The sequence below is a fragment of the Psammomys obesus genome, unplaced genomic scaffold, assembly GCF_907164565.1.
Source record: "Psammomys obesus unplaced genomic scaffold, mPsaObe1.curated_primary_1811, whole genome shotgun sequence".
Classification (NCBI taxonomy): Eukaryota; Metazoa; Chordata; class Mammalia; order Rodentia; family Muridae; genus Psammomys; species Psammomys obesus.
The window spans coordinates 8,039,234-8,056,109 of NW_026586662.1; the positions used below are offsets into that span (position 1 = coordinate 8,039,234).

The 16,876-nt window shown below is 42.4% G+C and overlaps 1 protein-coding gene across 4 annotated transcripts in view; it reads left to right on the plus strand.

Annotated features, from left to right (window-relative positions):
- Filip1 (filamin A interacting protein 1) overlaps positions 1-16,876 on the plus strand; it is a 198,174-nt gene that overhangs the window by 22,703 nt on the left and 158,595 nt on the right. The window contains exon 1 of one of the 4 annotated variants that reach the window (XM_055602538.1): positions 7,007-7,019. The exons of 2 other annotated variants lie outside the window; for them this stretch is intronic. The gene's annotated coding sequence lies outside the window, so the exon portion shown is untranslated. Of the gene's footprint in view, positions 1-7,006; positions 7,020-10,238; positions 10,490-16,876 lie in introns of those variants that run through there. One more of the 4 variants, XM_055602539.1, reaches the window with a different exon arrangement.

Below are 16,876 nucleotides of genomic sequence, written 5' to 3' on the forward strand. Positions count from 1 at the left end.
CATTAAGTTCATATCTATTATGACATAATTTCAAAGGCAGATATTAATTGAATCCCACATAAAGACAACGAGAGATTTACGTTGTTTGGAGTAAACTGGTCCGGTGTTGGGATAGTCCTGTCAGCAGCTCTGACACTGAGATGCGCTATGTCCCTGTGGCCGCTCAGTGTCAACTCCTTCCCTGTTCTCTCATTCTCATCCACTTATTTACAGTTTTAAAACATCTGGAGGTCTACAGTGTTGCCGTGCAGAAAAAATCTCCTTGCTTCCGTGTAGGTTTATTCTCTGAAAGATGTTGTGGGTCAGTTTGCACTCGATTGCGCCTGTGTTACAGGTGTCTGAGTTTCCAAACATGCAGAGACACCAATGATTCAAATAATATTGTGTGTGTGGGGGGGCAGGATGGATAAATGAGAAAAATTTGGCCCTGAAACCGTAACATTTTTTCTTCTCCCTTAGCAAAGCTACAGATAATTAAATCAGCAATTTTTTTTAAAGAAACATTTGTGCTTTCTTATGTTCATGTATTTGAGAGTGTTTTCAACAGTTTAGAATTATGTATAAAAACCTAAGCAATGAAATATGTTTTGCAAAGAAAGATGTTTATGTTAAAACAAAGCTTATAACAAGTAACACATTTTAGGTAATGAAAATTGGCTGGATTGAGCCTACAGCTCACTGCCCTTGTGGTCCCCTCATGCTGCTTTCTTAAACTCAGGGCGCTGGTGCCCACAAGAGCACAACTAGGAGCAGAGGTGGTGGCGGAGAAGATAGAGCTGTCGAGGTAAAACTCTATCATACTCCCTGACAACTGGGGAAATATCATCCCATTAGTGGAGTCAGTGGGGAAGGTGATCTCTTCCCCAGGCTCTTTGTGACCAGGTGACACATTCAGATAGCGATGCCATTTTCTAGTTCTTGGTAAGAGAAGAAAAGAGAAATTCTCTATCCTCTTAAGGCCGACCGCGGCAGAGTGACTTCACTCTTTCCTCCGGTCCACCCCTAAGAAGAAGCTTTTTCCTCCCTGCACCATGATAATTTCTTTGTAGATCTCAAACACAGCCTGTGGCCTCCTGTCACAGGAGGAGCCACAGCAAAGATACCTAGGGCTGTGATATGAGAATTAAGGAATTATGGAGATAAAAGAACAGGAAGCCCAAAGTCTGGCATGGCCATCAAAGGAAGATTATTTGTTAAAAAACAAACAAACAAAACCCAAAACTGCAAGGCGGCCTTTTTCTTTTTTTCTGTGAGCAAATAGCAGAGGGACTAAACCTGGCTCCTCAGTGCAAGCTAAAGATCCCTGCACTTGGGAGGCAGAGGCCAGCCAGCGATACACAGTAAGATTATATCAGAAAACAAAAGTATCAAACGAATGCGATTAAGTTAGCAAACTTGAATCCATACCTACATCAGAAAAAAAAAAAAATCAGTATTCATTTGCTTAACTGCATTGTTCTGAGGTGAACTCACTGAAATCCCAAGTAGTGACAAGAAAGGTTACCTCTGTTATGTGAGTCCTTGTTTTTGGAGACAGGCTGTCATGTGGTTCAGGCTGGCCTGGAGCAAGCATCCTTGTGTATTAGCCTCTCGAGTGGGGACCACAGACAAGAGCCACGTCTGGCCCAAGTATGAACCTTTATGTATGTAAAGTATTGAAAATTATCCCAGTGAGAAATGAGTGTTTTCCCTCATCATGAAGTACGGTGAGTGCATGATGTTTAGAAGGACAGAGAGCACTGAAAAGATATCCATCTTATGTTCTTATTATAGCACATGTACCTCAGATACATGCCACCCCACCCAAACATGTTCACATACTTCTCTAGAAACAGTGCGCATGCGCCTTTTACATCTGCCTCCAGATAGGGTATCATAATAATCCATTTGTGTTTGCTTACCTGCCATTTCACCCATCTTTCAAGCGTAGTTCTGTCCAGTTCATTGAATCACCTAATCATCTGTATTGCTATTTTAATTTTTAAAGTTTTGCCTTACTTATTTCTGTCTGTGCGTGTGACATTTGTTTGCGCGCACACCTGTGTGCCTGCCACGGCACGTGTGTGGGACTCACAGTACAACCTGCAGGATTTGGTTGTTCTCTTCAACCACGTGACTTCTGGGGCATCAAGCTCAGGGCTTCGTGATTTCAGAGCAAACATTTTACAGACTGAGCTATCTCCCCAGCCCTAAAAGTTTTATTTTTGACATAGGGTCTTATATATCCCAGGCTGGCTGCAAACTCACTATTTACTCTAGGATGATGTTGCTCTTCAAACATCCCTGCCTGTACCTTCCTGAGTGCTGGGTTCAAGGGCAGGCACCACAGCTGGTGCTGGAGACCCAACCCAGAGCTTTGTTCTGTCTAAGCAAGCGCTTTACCAACTTAGCTACATCCTCAGACCCGTACTGTTATTTTTAAGGAAACATCAGAGAACTTGTGATTATAAGAGACCAACTTTGTTTTCAGATATTTACGGTTTTGTAGTTTTTTTTTACTTTCTTACTGTCTCTCTCTGCTGATTGAGCCTAACTTCCATGTGCCTGTTTGTATTATACTTAGTTAACAAAGGACTTCAAGAGAGTCTTCGCCATCACCTCTATACGTTGCTGACTTGCCTCCTGGTCCTCGGGATGAGTTACGGAGAGGAAAAACCAGAGCCAGAAAGCGTTCAGGTTATTTAGATGCACGTTGCTTTGTTGCTGTTCCTGATTATTTGTTTCGTTTCCCTTAGAAGTGGACTTACTACCCCGTTTTCAGAAAAAGAGGAAATAAGATGAACGCAAATATGATGCTAGTAAAGGCTTGCTCAGCTGTAAGATGAATGGCAGTGTCATACTTTTGGAAGATGCCTCCCAGCTCCAACTGAGTGTGTCTGTGCTGTCAGCGGTGATACAAAGGCGGGGCAGAGGCCGCCCTAGCTCCCTGGCTTCCATGACGCTTCACTCTGCAGTTTCAAACAGGCGAACCATTTGCTTATGAGATTTGTAAATAATAGGAAGGGCATCTTTTCCAGTGGTTTGTAAACTATCTGTCTCAGGCAGGCCTTTCTAATTCCGTTTTTATTGTACATTTTTAACCTCAAAAATTACTAGTAGTCTATTAATATTATACATCTAATTTTCTTTTAGTGTTCTCAAGACACCAGTGAAATTTCATGTGCTTTCCATGGAATAATTTAGTTAGACCCAAAGATTTCAGCTCATAATGTTTTTAATCTGTCTCTCTCTCTCTCTCTCTCTCTCTCTCTCTCTCTCATCTATTGATCTATCGATCCATCTGTAGTGTTTATCTATCTGGCATCTATCCACTCACCTATCTATCGTCTATCTATCTATCTATCTATCTATCTATCTATCTATCTATCTATCTATCTATCTACCTGGCTTCAAACTCGATGGCCTTGAACGACCCGCTGATCTTCCTAGCGTCAGCTCCTGAGTGTGGGGGACTAAAGGTGTGCGCCACCACACCCATCTCTGATGTTCGTAATGATACTGCAGTTAAGTAATATTTGTGCCAACAGTCTTCAGTGTTTGAGTGCATTTTATCAGAGAGAACTTAAAGTCTTTGTGAGAGTCCATATTGCAGCACCGTAGTTAGGTGCTGCCTGCCTTCAGCCCTTCAGCGTCGTGGCCATTTTCTTTCCTCTTCCAAACTAGAGTGCCTAGAAGCAAATCTCAGACAAAGCCTTGCTTCATCTGTGAGTTTTTCAGAAGGCAGGCACCCTCAGGTGTTATATATTTCACGTCTTGGTTTTTCACTGAATTAAAGCCTATAAACAGAAAAGCGCAGGAATCGAAACAGGTTAATCTTAGTGGTTGCTTTTGCTGGTGTACCGTGTAAGACGTGCTTTAGCTGTGCCACCGGAGCCTTTCTCCTGGCCAGTTCCAGCGCTGTCCTATGCCCCAACAGCCCCGTGCATCCTTGTTCCTATACCTCAATTCTCATGCTCTGGCTGCAAGCTTCATGTGTATACAGTCGCACAGTTCACATTTTGAGTGTGTCTTCTTTCAGAGCATCTTGTTTGAGAGATTTTATCTATGTGGCCATTGCAATGGTGTAGATAAATACTCTCAAAGCTGCCGAGTGTGCTGTGACTTCGTGTGATTGCCCTAACTCAGCTCTTTCTGATAGTACTCTAGCACACAGCCTTCCTTCAGTTCCTTTATTCATCTAACAGAATGTGCAAATGAAGCTTAGGAGAAAATAATTTTCTAAATCCGTGCAGCTCATAAGCGGTAGTGTTTGAGCATGCGAGCTGGCTTTGCCTGACTCCAGAATCAGACATATTGATGGCTCTACCTTCACCCAAGCTAAAACCGGTTTTATTTATTTGTTTGGATTTATCTAGTTATCTATACAGCATTCTGAATATAAACCTCTATGCTTTGTGGAGGAAAAAAATATGACCGCTCTGTGGAGTTGGGTACCCAATTCTCAGGTTTTTGTGTTGTTTTGTTTTTTGTTTTTGTTGTGTCTTAGAGAGTCCCACTCTCTTTCAGAAAATATTGAACAGGTGGTGGTCTGCACCTGCAATCCTAGCACTCGGGAGACAGAGGCAGGAGGATGGACAGAGGCCTGCTGGAGATGCATAGTGAGATCTTGCCTCAATAAATCAGAAGCCATAGCAACCACAAACAGCTAAAAGTCATCTGTCACAGTCAAGAGTTAGTGTTGTGTAAGAGAGTGGCATGGTTGTGAGGTAAGGAGAGGAAGTGGGGAGTGTGTGCTGGAGAGCTTTATCCGAGCTGCTTGAAAGTGGGATCGTGGTATCTGTGACTGCAGAGTATGGTCCTGTCACAACATTCATGGTTACAATCTTCCTCTTTCTTTCTTGCTCACATGCTCCTTCGTTTCCCTTTTTAAAAATGATTTTTGTTTTATTTTATGTATACGAGTGTTTGCCTGAATGCATGTACAGTGTGCATGTATGGCATGAGCTCCAGGGGACAGACAAGGGCACCAAATACCTTGGAACTGGAGTTAAGCACAGTTGTGAGTCTCCATGTGGTGCTGGGAACTGTATCTGGGTTCTCTGCAAAAGCAGCCGGTGCTCCTGCCGATTCAGCCATCTCTCCAGCTTTCTTTCTTGCTTGTATTCTTGCTGCCCGCCCCCGGGTTTTACCTGATCCTCTCTGCCCATTTTGTGGGTCTAGGGAATCAAACTCAGGTTGTCAGGCTTGATGCCAAGTACCTTTGCCCCCTGGGCTATCTCTCTGATCCGAAAGCTCTGGAACCTCTTTTTTTAAATAAATAAATAAATAAATTTATTTTGCACGTGTGTGAGTGCTTTAGTTGCACGTGTGTATGTGTGTCACATGTGTTCCTGGTGCTCATAGAAGGCAGGAGAGGAGTTACAGATGGTTGTTAGTTGTCATGGAACCTGGGTCTTTTGTATGAGCAGCCAGTGCTCATAACCCCTGAGCTATCACTCCAGCCTCAAGTTCTATAAAGTCTTAATAAACCTATGAGCAGATTAACAGAAAATGGAAAACCTGACTAAACCCAGAAAAAAAAAAACATCACCGTTTTGGTGCCAGATACCAAATATGAGTTTTTTCCCAATGCTTTTTTGATTTTTCTTCTTGTTTCTTGTATCTTTGTGATGTTTTGGTTATAACTCACAAACAGTTTTCAATTCTTTTTATTTTAAGATTTATTTATTTATGATTTATACAGTGTTCTGCCTGCATGTGTGCCTGCAGGCAAGAGGGCACCAGATCTCATTATAGATAGTTGTGAGCCACCATGTGGTTGCTGGGAATTGAACTCAGGACCTTTGGAAGAACAGCCAGTAGTCCTAACCTCTGAGCCATCTCTTTAGCCCCCAGTTTTCAATTCTAATCAAACCACAGGCCCAAAGTGTATTTTTAAAAGACAATTACAGAATTTCACTGAGCAGTAAACTAGTTCATGCTTGAGCCATCTTGAATGGCTCTTTTAAGAGAAAGTGTTTAAGTATGTACACAATGTTTAAAAATAGACTTTTCTTTTTAAATTAAAGCAATTATTTATTTTCAGCCCAGCTTTCTCTTTTTTGATATTCAGCAGGACTGCAGTTACAATGAGACTTAATTTTTCTGTTCTCATAATGAAACGATCTTATTTTCTGTCTTCAAAGCTATGGGATTTTGAATGTGTTTCTTTGGGGCTTAGAACATAGCTCGGGATAGAACACTTGCTTAACACTTGTGGCTCTGGATTCAAGCCCCAGTACCAAAAAACAAAGCAAACAAAACAAAACTTTTTTTTTGTCAAAAGTATGTATTCAGAGATAGTAAAGTCCATATAGCTTAGCTGTCAGAGATCATGTAAATAATTACTGTAATTACTGAATACAGGAGGGAGCTAAGTGGTTCGAACCACACATTTTCAGCACCGTGTTCTCTGACTTAAGTACCTGTTCTACTACTTAATAACCAGTGTGTGATCTTGGCTCCCTTGTTTTGTGTCCATGCAGCTAGGTTTCTTTGCCTGCCAAATGCAGGTGATCACTCCTACACTGTAAGGTTGCTGTAAGAATCGAGCGAGTCGATACATGTCAAGTGCTCAGAACTCAGCTTTTCACAAGTATTCAATAGATGATGTTTTAGTTTTCGGAAATAAAACATTCTCTTTTGTTGTTTTTATTTTTATTTATATGTACGCGCGCGCACGCGAGTGTGTGTTTCTGTGTGTGTGTGTGTGTACACATGCACATGTCTGGGGCTGCCCTTGGAGGTCATAAGACGGAGTTCGATCTTGTGGAGCTGGAGTGCCAGATGGTAGTGAGATGCCTGGCAGTGGAAACTGAACTCTGGTCTTCTGAAAAAAGCCAGCAAGTGCTCTTAGCTTTGAAATCATCTCTCCAGGCTCAAGACTTAAGAAGGAAATGAATTATACTTATTTCTCTATGTGTGCATGTTTAAGCCACAGAGCGGGTATAGTAGCCAGAGGACAACTCACTGAAGTCAGTTCCCTTCTGTGGTTCTCCTCGGTGGGTCACAGGAGTCTAACTCGGATCATCAGTCTTTCGGTAAGTGCCTTTACCTGTTGCCACCTCTTCAGCCTAGGGTCTTTGTTTGAGACAGGGTTTCACTGTGTAGCCCTGGCTGTCCTAGATATAACCTCCTGTGTAGACCAATCTGGGCTCAAATTCACAGAAAGCTGCCTGCGTCTGCTGCTTTCCAAGTGCTGGGATTAACATTGTATACAACCATGCCCAAATCCAGGATGGTTTTTTTTTATTTTAATTTTTATTACATGGATATTTTTAGAGTTTCACATAAGTACAATCTGCTTTCTGACCACTCTCATTTTCTCCTTCCCCACCACCCCATTCACCTTTCCTTCCTCACAAATTGCTCTTCCTCTCCCAAGCACTTGTCTGTCTTTCTGGTTTCTGATCTACCAAGATTAACCGGGACCGTACATCTGTGTGACCAGGGTTTTGCTTCTCTTTATTGGAACCTGGTGGGCTCAGCAGAAGTTAGGCAACTAGTGCTGTGATTGTCTCCTCTTGCAGAATTTATAGACAGATACTCTACGGTTCAGAGGTAAAGGGTAAGGCCCCACGCGCCCTTCCCCCTTCTTTAACTGATTGTTAGTGGGGTTGGTGTTGTGGGGCCCAGTGTAGATGGCTGCAGTTGTTGGGAGTTGATGATTGCAATGGTTGTCTCAAGACTGTGGTGCTTTCCAGCCCTTACGGCCTTCACCAGTCTTTCAGCTCTTACGGACTTCTCATTCACCCCATCTGCTGAAATATTTCTTGGGACATATTATTGAATATGGTGTCTGGATATTGAGCAAAGAGCAACACAAGATGATTATCTGCTACTCATAGGCTTGTCCTCAAATACTCAGTGCCGGGCACGAAATATCAACAGGGCATCTCTGTATGGAGGGTTATTCTTGACACCTCTCCAGTCTTGAGTGTTGCCCTGTAAACATCTCACCAGTTAGTCACTGATGTGTTGGGAACATAATAACTTTTCACATTTGAAAGTCACTACATTACTATGTGTTTTTAAAAAATAAACAAGGGGAAGATTTAGTCTAAGAAATGATTTAGACATGGTGTGTTGACAGCTATTTCATTCACTTGCCTTTTCTCCAAATGATACCAATCTGAGAAAAAAAAAATCTCCTCATGACTCATCCTTGAAGTTGGGAAATTGAGCTTACACTTCCAGAGGTTCCCAGAATGCTCACACTACAGACTGTAGGAAAGGGTGCAGCTCAACATTCATATATGAACAATATGTGCTGAAAATCAGTTCCTCATTGGCTGTGGACAAATCACACATTTCTAGTAGTCTTTAATGGCAGCGCTTCCTCTGAGGGCTATGTAGGAAATACTTTAGTCAGAATAATTGTTCCTGAGGGAAAAGCCTTCAAGATAAATTCACATTACACACACACACACACACACACACACACACACACACACACACAGAGAGAGAGAGAGAGAGAGGGAGACAGACAGACAGACAGACAGAGACTGAGACAGAGGCAGAGGCAGACTATGAGCATGAGCTGTTTGTGTGCCTAGTATAATTAAGAACAGTTTAGGCAGCCAGGCGTGGTGGTGCATTCCTGTAATCCCAGCACTTCTCTGTGGCAGATCTCTGTGAGTTCGAGGCCAGCCTGGTCTACAGAGTGAGTTCCAGGACAGTCAAGGCTACACAGAGAGACCCTATCTCCAAAACCAAAACAGAACAAAAGCATGAGGACACAGACAGGCCGTACTCATCTTCGGCTATGTAAAGCGCTAAGCATTCCTACATGGACGGTGGGGTTATGTAGCAAAGAAGGCATGTCCTACACACATGCAGCTATTGGAATATACTGCTGCTGTCGTCCCATGTCGTCTTGGTCCACCTTTAGGTGTCATGTAAAAAAAAAAAAAATCTTTATTTTTTATTTTTATTTTATGTTGTGTGCAAAAGGGTCTTCCAGGCATCCCAGGCTGCCTTGAACTCACTAGGTATCAAAAGAAGACCTTAAACTGCTGATCCTCCTGCCTCCACCTCTGGTTATCTTTATCTTTATTTTATTCTAGTGAGACAGATTGTTGCTATACTGTAGCCCGGGCTGTCTCAAACTCTAGATCTTCTAACTTCTAGCTCCCTGACCACAGGCATGCTCCCCCAAACCCACTTTAAAAGGAAGATTATCATTAAAATGATGACTTGATGTTGGGAATAGAGGGTCAACATTTAAAGGGGCGGTGTTGAGTTTTGCCAGGGCAATGTTCTAGGAAGGTTCTCCGGCAGCTCCCGATCACCATTAATTTCCTGTATGTGCTAAGTAATTCCAAGCACTAAACACACGTTTTTGTGAGTCTTAAAACCTGGCAGATTCATATCATAGGATACAGAATGAAGTGTGTGTGTGGGGGGGAATCTTGAGACTTGAAATTTAAGGTGGAGGTATTTCCTTTCCTCACAGATTTTGGGGCATTGAGGGTTAATGATGACTCAAGCTGGTCAGCCTCTAGCGAAGTCTCAAGTCCTGGCGTTTCTGGGGCGTTTGCCATGTGCTGCTGTGAATGAATGACTTGAGTGGGAATAATAAGAGTTTCCTTCCTGCCTCTGCCTCTTTCGGAATCCTAGTGCTGTCAACATTCTTTTATGGTAGCCTTATTTAAAAAACACTCGCTCACAGCAGGGCACACCTTTTAAGCGTGATTAAGCGATCAAGCTATAAATGTAAGTCTCTGATGATGATAGCTGCTTGGAAATGATCTCTCACTGTGAATTTTCTCAACCGTCCCAGCGCACTATCAAATGCATTAAAAAAAAAAAAAATCCCGACACTTATCTAAGGGTCTAATTGAGAGGAGAATATTGCCTTGGGAGATTGCCCTGCCCAAGACAACTGACGCTCAGTCTCCTTTCGGATTTAAAAAACCCCAGTCCCGCTCCTCAAGTGTGCAAACAGTGATTACCTGTGTGAAAGGAGCAGAGACCCTTAAAAGGGTCTGCGGGCTTCCCAGGGTCTTTCCGGGGTGAGCGGGGCTGCGGGGCTGATAACCCAGCTGCCTAGGGACGGAGCAGGGCCGGCTGCAAACTCCTCAGCTGTTGACAGGCTGGGCTCGCTGAGAACACTGGTTAAATATAGCACGCGCAGCCCAGAGCCCCAACAAAAGTCGCTGCGCTGACAGCGTGCGGGGAGCAGCAGAGGAGAAACCTAATCTCAGAGCCCAACGACACCTAGCAACAGTTGAAAAAAACTTTGAAACAAAAGTCGGGGTGGGAGATAGGCGACTTCCAATTCCTGCTGCTCCCGACTGAAGGAGAAGCTGCAGCTACTCTGTGCCGTTTCCTGTATGACTTCAGCTACTGGCTAGTCCCAGCACAGTGGGAAAAGCCTTTTCCTCGGTCTTCTTTTGGGCTGGCTAGTTTTCCAGGACTCAGTCTTGGGCTGTGGGACAAGCCACTGGGTTCTACAAGGGATAAACCAGCCGAGAGACAGCACACCTTTGGTTGAAGGAGCCGCCAGCAGGTAAGACCTAAGCTCCCCTCCACACCCCTACCCCTGAAGGAGCTACTTACTCTGTAATCTGTTTCCACAAGAGGACGGTTTGCTCCAATTCTACTTTTGTCTCTTGCCTTGGACTCCTCCCCGCACGTGTAGGGATTATTAGAATCTATGTGAATTATGAAAAAAAAAAAAAAAAAAACAAACCAACAAACGAACCAGAAACTTCTCTCACAGTCATATTGATTCCCTTTTAAAGAGACGTTTTGTGATATCTCAATAGCCATCAAGCCAGTTCTTCATGTTCCTGCAGGTAATAGAAATATGACGAAAGTACAGCTCCTTTCACAACCAGGGTAGCCAAGCCACGGAGGGGACATTTCCCCGGGGCAGGGGGGGGGGGGGAAGAAATAGCTTTTATTTCCTGAAACCAGCTAAACAGCTTGTGTGGCAACTGAGGAAGGTCCTGCGGTGTGTGTGTTGCTGTGTCGTTGACCCGCTTCTTGCCGGCTCGGTTTGCCGGATTCTCTGACGGCACCGGGACACCTTGTGCTGCTGACCTCATTTGCCTGCCGTTGCCCAAAACGCGTCTGACTCGCAAAGTATGCCTGCTGCTGATTCACTGCTTTTGCAGGGGTCGAATGTTGAGGAGAACGTTGTGTTAATTAAAGTAATTAACTTGAACGATTGCTTTTGTGCAGACACAATAGATCCCTCTTTAAGAGACTTAGACCACATTTTTTTAGGGGGGAGGGGTGGGAGTAAGACTGTTTCCAGTTGTGTGAAGCAAGTTCTTGTATCCTCGCATCCTCTGAGGGTGTAGTGTCTCCTCCAAGAGGTGGCATGCACTTTAGTCAGAATTGCTTACACGAACGATTTCATGTTCAGTCACATAGCTTGTGGCTACACACGTCTGATATGGTCTGTTTTGATTCCTGGTGGCTTCTAGTTTCGGCCAAATTTGCATAAGAGAATGGATTATTTCTTTAAATAATCCAGAGAGTTTGGATGAATAAATCTAAGATTAATATCAAAGAAATACTGAAGAACGTTAAAAAATCAATTATCATTTAAAAAAAAAATCAGTCACTGGACTTGGAAGCTCACGGTTGTAATCCAGCAGTAAAGAGACCCAGGAAGGAAGATTGCTGTGAGTTCAAAGCCAACCTGAGAGATATAGTAGCTACACAGTACATTTTAGTACAGCCTGGGCTATAGAGTAACACTGCTATTAAAGACAAGACAAGACAAGACAAGACAAGACAAGACAAGACAAAACAAAGAGCTTATTTGTGTCCAGTTTTGTCAATGCAAAAAAAAAAAAAAAAGAATTTTTATAAACTAGTTTGGGAAATTTTTTTCTTTGACAAATGAGAATATGTAACATTTTTGGCAAATGTTCCTATTCTAAGAAGAGTCGATTGATGATTATTCAGTGTGTATTTAGGAAGAAGAAATAATACTGTCATTTCCATGTATATCATGCTTCACAGTTCTGATTACATGATTAGTTTGCAAAGTAAATGAAGCTAATCCTATGTAATAACATATAATAGTGTGTATGCTAGTCTCCGATTTGGAGTGGAAACTCATGGTACTTAGCTGGAGATGAAACATCTTCGTCTTGAAAGGCTTATGAAATGTCAAAAGTAGATGCTCTGCATTTTCCCCTTCTTAGTCCTAGGAAGGGTCACATTGCTGGCTTCCACATGCCTGTAGAAGGCCAGAACCTACCATTGGTTTGAGACATTCAATTTTCTCTGGAGTCAGTGAGACAGCTTTCAGATAACAGGACACTGCTTGGCCCCGAGTGAAAGCCATGCCTGCTGAAGTGGAGTTTTGAGTATCGTTGATTGTTTTCACGCTTGTAAGTTTCCTTTTGAGAATGAAGAGGTGTTAAGGTCAAACCATGTGGTTTCCTCCACTGTCTGAACAAAATATCACATTCTGTGAGAACACAGACTCTGGTTCATGTTTGTGTGCTGTTTTGGAATGTCGTGGGACTTCATTGCCGGGCTCTTCAGCTCACGTCTGATGAAGGTGCTGCTGCTGCCTCCTTCCAGACTCATTACCACCGCAGCCATGCTGCTGGTGACCGGGGACTAACTTTCCACTTTGCTGTGTTTCTCTACACTTTGGTTATCCAAAGTGGAATTCTTTGTTGCTTCAGGTACTTGAGGGTATTGGACCATTCCTTAAACACAAGAACAGTGGACGTTTGAAGACTCTGCCCTTCTCCTGCCATTCACCTTGCCTGGGGCTGCGCGCTTACTCTGCCCCTGCAGAGACCTTGTTTATCCTTTCAGGCCCAGACCACCACCTCCCGCCTTCACAGTGATTTTGGAAGTGACGCCTTAGTTTGGACAGTCAGATGCTGTTTGAGTCAAGCTTCTTCCTGGCAGACTTGGCCTCATTAAACCTGGGACTGATTTGTGAAATCTTTTGGACAGCTCTGGAGCTTCTTGGCCCTGTGGACACTGTGGACAACCTATTAACTTCCTAGGTTATAGGTGTCTAATGATGAGTATGTGAGAAAGCATAAAAGCAAGAGAGCCAACTAAGAAATATGGCTAACAATGTTTTGCCCAAATTTTTTCTCCATGAAAAATCTTCATAGTTTTGCCAGTTTTAACCGAGTTTACACATCTGAATGGAGCAAGGACATTGCATGCTTCATGCATGATACCAAAAGGACATCTGCCTACCTACTTCCCATGTATGAAACTAGACTTCTAAGCCTCAAAATTCTGTTAATCATCTTTTAAGGCCAAAAAGATCTGTGTATGGTTACCTTTGGTCAATTCATTTAAATCATGACTCTATTTATGAGTCGTGGATTAAAATCTGGCCACGAACAACAAAACATCTAAACATCATGGTCGTTTTAGATATTTTCTTCCTAAACACAGATGTTTCTTGGTACTAATTTCAATCTTTCATGAAACTCGTAGCTCTGCTGAGACAACAAGAATTAACAAGTCTTTTGAGGCTATATGCTCTGTATTCACCAGAACAAAAGCATTCTCCTTATATTCTAAGCTGGTTTTCCACTGGGATTTGTGAGCTAGTTAATACTTTCATTAAGTAGTGGACTCCACATGGTTGTAGTTTTTAGTTATTCTTTTGGGGTGAAATGGTGGGGATTACACATTCTAAGTAGTGTAAATTGTAGATTTTGTGTTCGATGAGCATTTCTCTTTAAAAATGTTTTTATATTATTCTTAATTGCTCGTGCACGTGTGTGTGTGTGTGTGTGTGCGCGCGCACGCGCGCGCGCGCACGCGGGAGCATACACATGCGTGCAGGTGCCTAAAGGCCAGGGCGTAGGATCCCACTGGAGCTGTCAGGTCTTTGTGAGCTGACTGACAGACACGGGGCTCAGAATTGAACTCAGATCCTCTGCAAGACAAATACATGCCTCATACGCACCACCCCTACCTAAGTCCTTAACCACAAGGCATTAAAAATAATAATAATAATAATAATTATAATAGGTGCCTCAGATTTAGTGTGTTATAGAGTTTAACCCACACTTTACTCACTTACCTACTTTTATGTTTCAAATGGAAAGCTATGGGTCTGGTGGGAAAACTTAGGTTAACATCTGCTTTAACAAAAATGCTTAACAGAAAAATTATTGGTAACAACTTAGAAAATGACATAAAAATCTACATTGTAAATTAGATTTATGTGTAGTACTTTAGTACACATAAACAAAATAAAAAAGATACGCTAGTGAAGTAACTGTTTCCTTGAATCTTATTGAAGATCTCGTAGTAAGGACGCAGTCACAGAAGAGGAGTCAAGAACAGCAAGTGACAGGGAAGCCTGGTGACCTGGACTCAGATTTCAGCTCACTTTGCCCTTGGGCAGATTCCCTGTGCTTCGGTTTCCTTCCCTCAGGGTTACAGTGTTTTGTACTCACTGTGCTGTATGAAGATTAAACAGCCAATCATATAGGTATGATTGATGGGTTGTCCAATAAATTTCATCTAACCTTTCTTGCCACATTTCAAGTGTAGTTGTTTATTTGAATCCTAGTTGCACATAAAGTTCTCGAATAGGTTGTAAACTGAAGTTCACTGTCATTAAGAAAGGCAAGAGAACTCATTCTCTACATTGGAATCTGGGTTGGGTCATAGTCTGCTGCTGGGCGCCCTAAGCAGACGCAGTTTGAACAGCAGCCAGTAATTCCAGATGGAATTCATGCTGCACCCCAACCCCGTTATCACTCGGCAGTCTTGTGTCTTCTAGAAGCATTACCAAAAAGGTTAAGAAATCACCCACGGGTAGTCTGTTCTTGTTTCTATATTTGCACTTGGAGATAAAATGTCTTTATACTTAGGGCTTGGCTGTCTTTCCCACAGCCAGCTACACTAGGTAATGCAGACTCCACAGCACAGAGAGGATCTTAAATTTATTATTCTTTGTGTCTTCTTTTAGATGTTTTGTTTTGTTTCACTAACCTAGTAGTAGATAAACTGAAAAGACCAGAACAAAGTCATCTCAGGCTAACTTTAACCTTATGAAATAGAAAATGAATTCTTGCTATTCATTACTCTTAATTCTAGTCAGTCTTAGAAACTACGAGGAAAAAAAAAAGAAAAAAAAGAAACTACGAGAAAGTCTATCTCAAGACAAACAAAAGTGATGTATGTTACAAAGATATTTGTGCATATGCTGTACATTGTATACACCCAACTTAGCAAAAATATGCAAAGTATTCTTATCAGGGGGAGTTTCTAAGTAGATATAGTAGCAGCAAACCTTGAGTGGATGGCCATGAGACCAGTTGATTCTATCCCATTTCCCTAGTTGACAGGCAGAGTACGAAAGGAAGCTGTGGCATTCTCCAGTGAAAAACCTAGTTGTGAAAAAGGAAAGAATGAAGAGAGGAGGGAAACTATACATATATACATGTATACATATATACATACATGCATACACAATACACACACACACACACACACACATATATATGGAGGGGGAAGGGGGCATGAAAAAGCCCTTTTTTTGGTTTTGCAGACACACTGCAGAGGTTCTAAGACCAAAATATAGGAATTTCAGGAATTATGTTATTTTTTTCCTTAAATGGCCAATCTTACTCTTTCCCTAATGAGGCAGTTGGCAGAATACAACTTTGTCTGGTAGTAGCTAGGGTAATTTAATTTCAAAGTCCAGGCAGCCTGTTGTGGCAGAACTCAGGAGTGAAGTCAAACCTGAATTGGGCAGTTTCACTGTTAAATATCCAATCAGCAACTTGAGAAACTCTGGGCAGAGAAATGAAGTAAGGAGACTGCTCTCACGCCCCACGCTCCCCACCCCTGTGGGCTTTGCTCAAGCCACAGCGACACTGAAGCATGGAGTTTTGTGTTGCTTTTCCTTTTTGGGAAATGGTGTCAGTGTGTAATACTGGATGATTTATATGTTTCTGGAGCCTGTGAAAGACAAATCGAAGGATATCTTAAAGCAAGGACAGAATTTAACTCAAGTAACTTGACTTGAATCAAGCACTTAAGCTTTAAGGATTTTTCTCGTTTGAGTTTTTTTGCTTAAACGCTGTTGTTACCTATTGCTTTAACTTAAGCTTGGGGAAAATAATGCTTGTTGCTTTGTGGCCAAGGACCTTATATGTCTATACTTAGGAATAGTTGTTTTTTCTTTTGTCTTCATTGTACCTGCACTCCTCCTAGGTACTTTAAGTAAGCGAATTATTTACTCCTTACTTCTATAAAGAAAATATGTAAGAAAGCCATGAAATGGACATAGGAGGGTTGGTCAAATACATTCTTAAAAAAAAAAATTTCTCTAAAGATCTGAGACCAGGAGATGATTTGATTGAAAACAGTAGACTGCTGACATCACCAAGACAATCAAGTTACTGCCAACTTGTCTTGTTTATCTGTAGGATTTTTGCAAAAATTATTCCCCCCCACAGACGCACATGAGTCATAGGCAATGCAGTAATAGGGGTAAATTAACTTTCTTTTTCTTTAATAGACTTATGCCTCGGGTAACTCATTTTAGGGCTTTCTGCTTGGGCTACAGAACAACAGGAAAGAAAGAGGCACTGCTGAGTTCATAATGCTATTTCAGTGTGGCAGGAGAAATACACGAGGAAATGACACGCCGGGCCTGCGTCTGGAGCCTGCAGTTACTGTGACGACAACACACACTAAAATGAAAACAAAGATGGTCTGCTCACTGGGGAGAGCTAGCAAGTTCTGCCAGCTCCGAGTTTTCCCAATTATTCTATAAGTCTTGAGGCGTGACACTGGAGGTATTCAAGGCTCTCTGTGCTTCATGAACTGTTGAGTGAGGGACACAAGCTTGAAGAACAGCCTGGCATTTAGATCCTTGGTTTTCACACACTGTCTTTTTGGACATCATCTGCTGGGTTGGGCAGCAGCA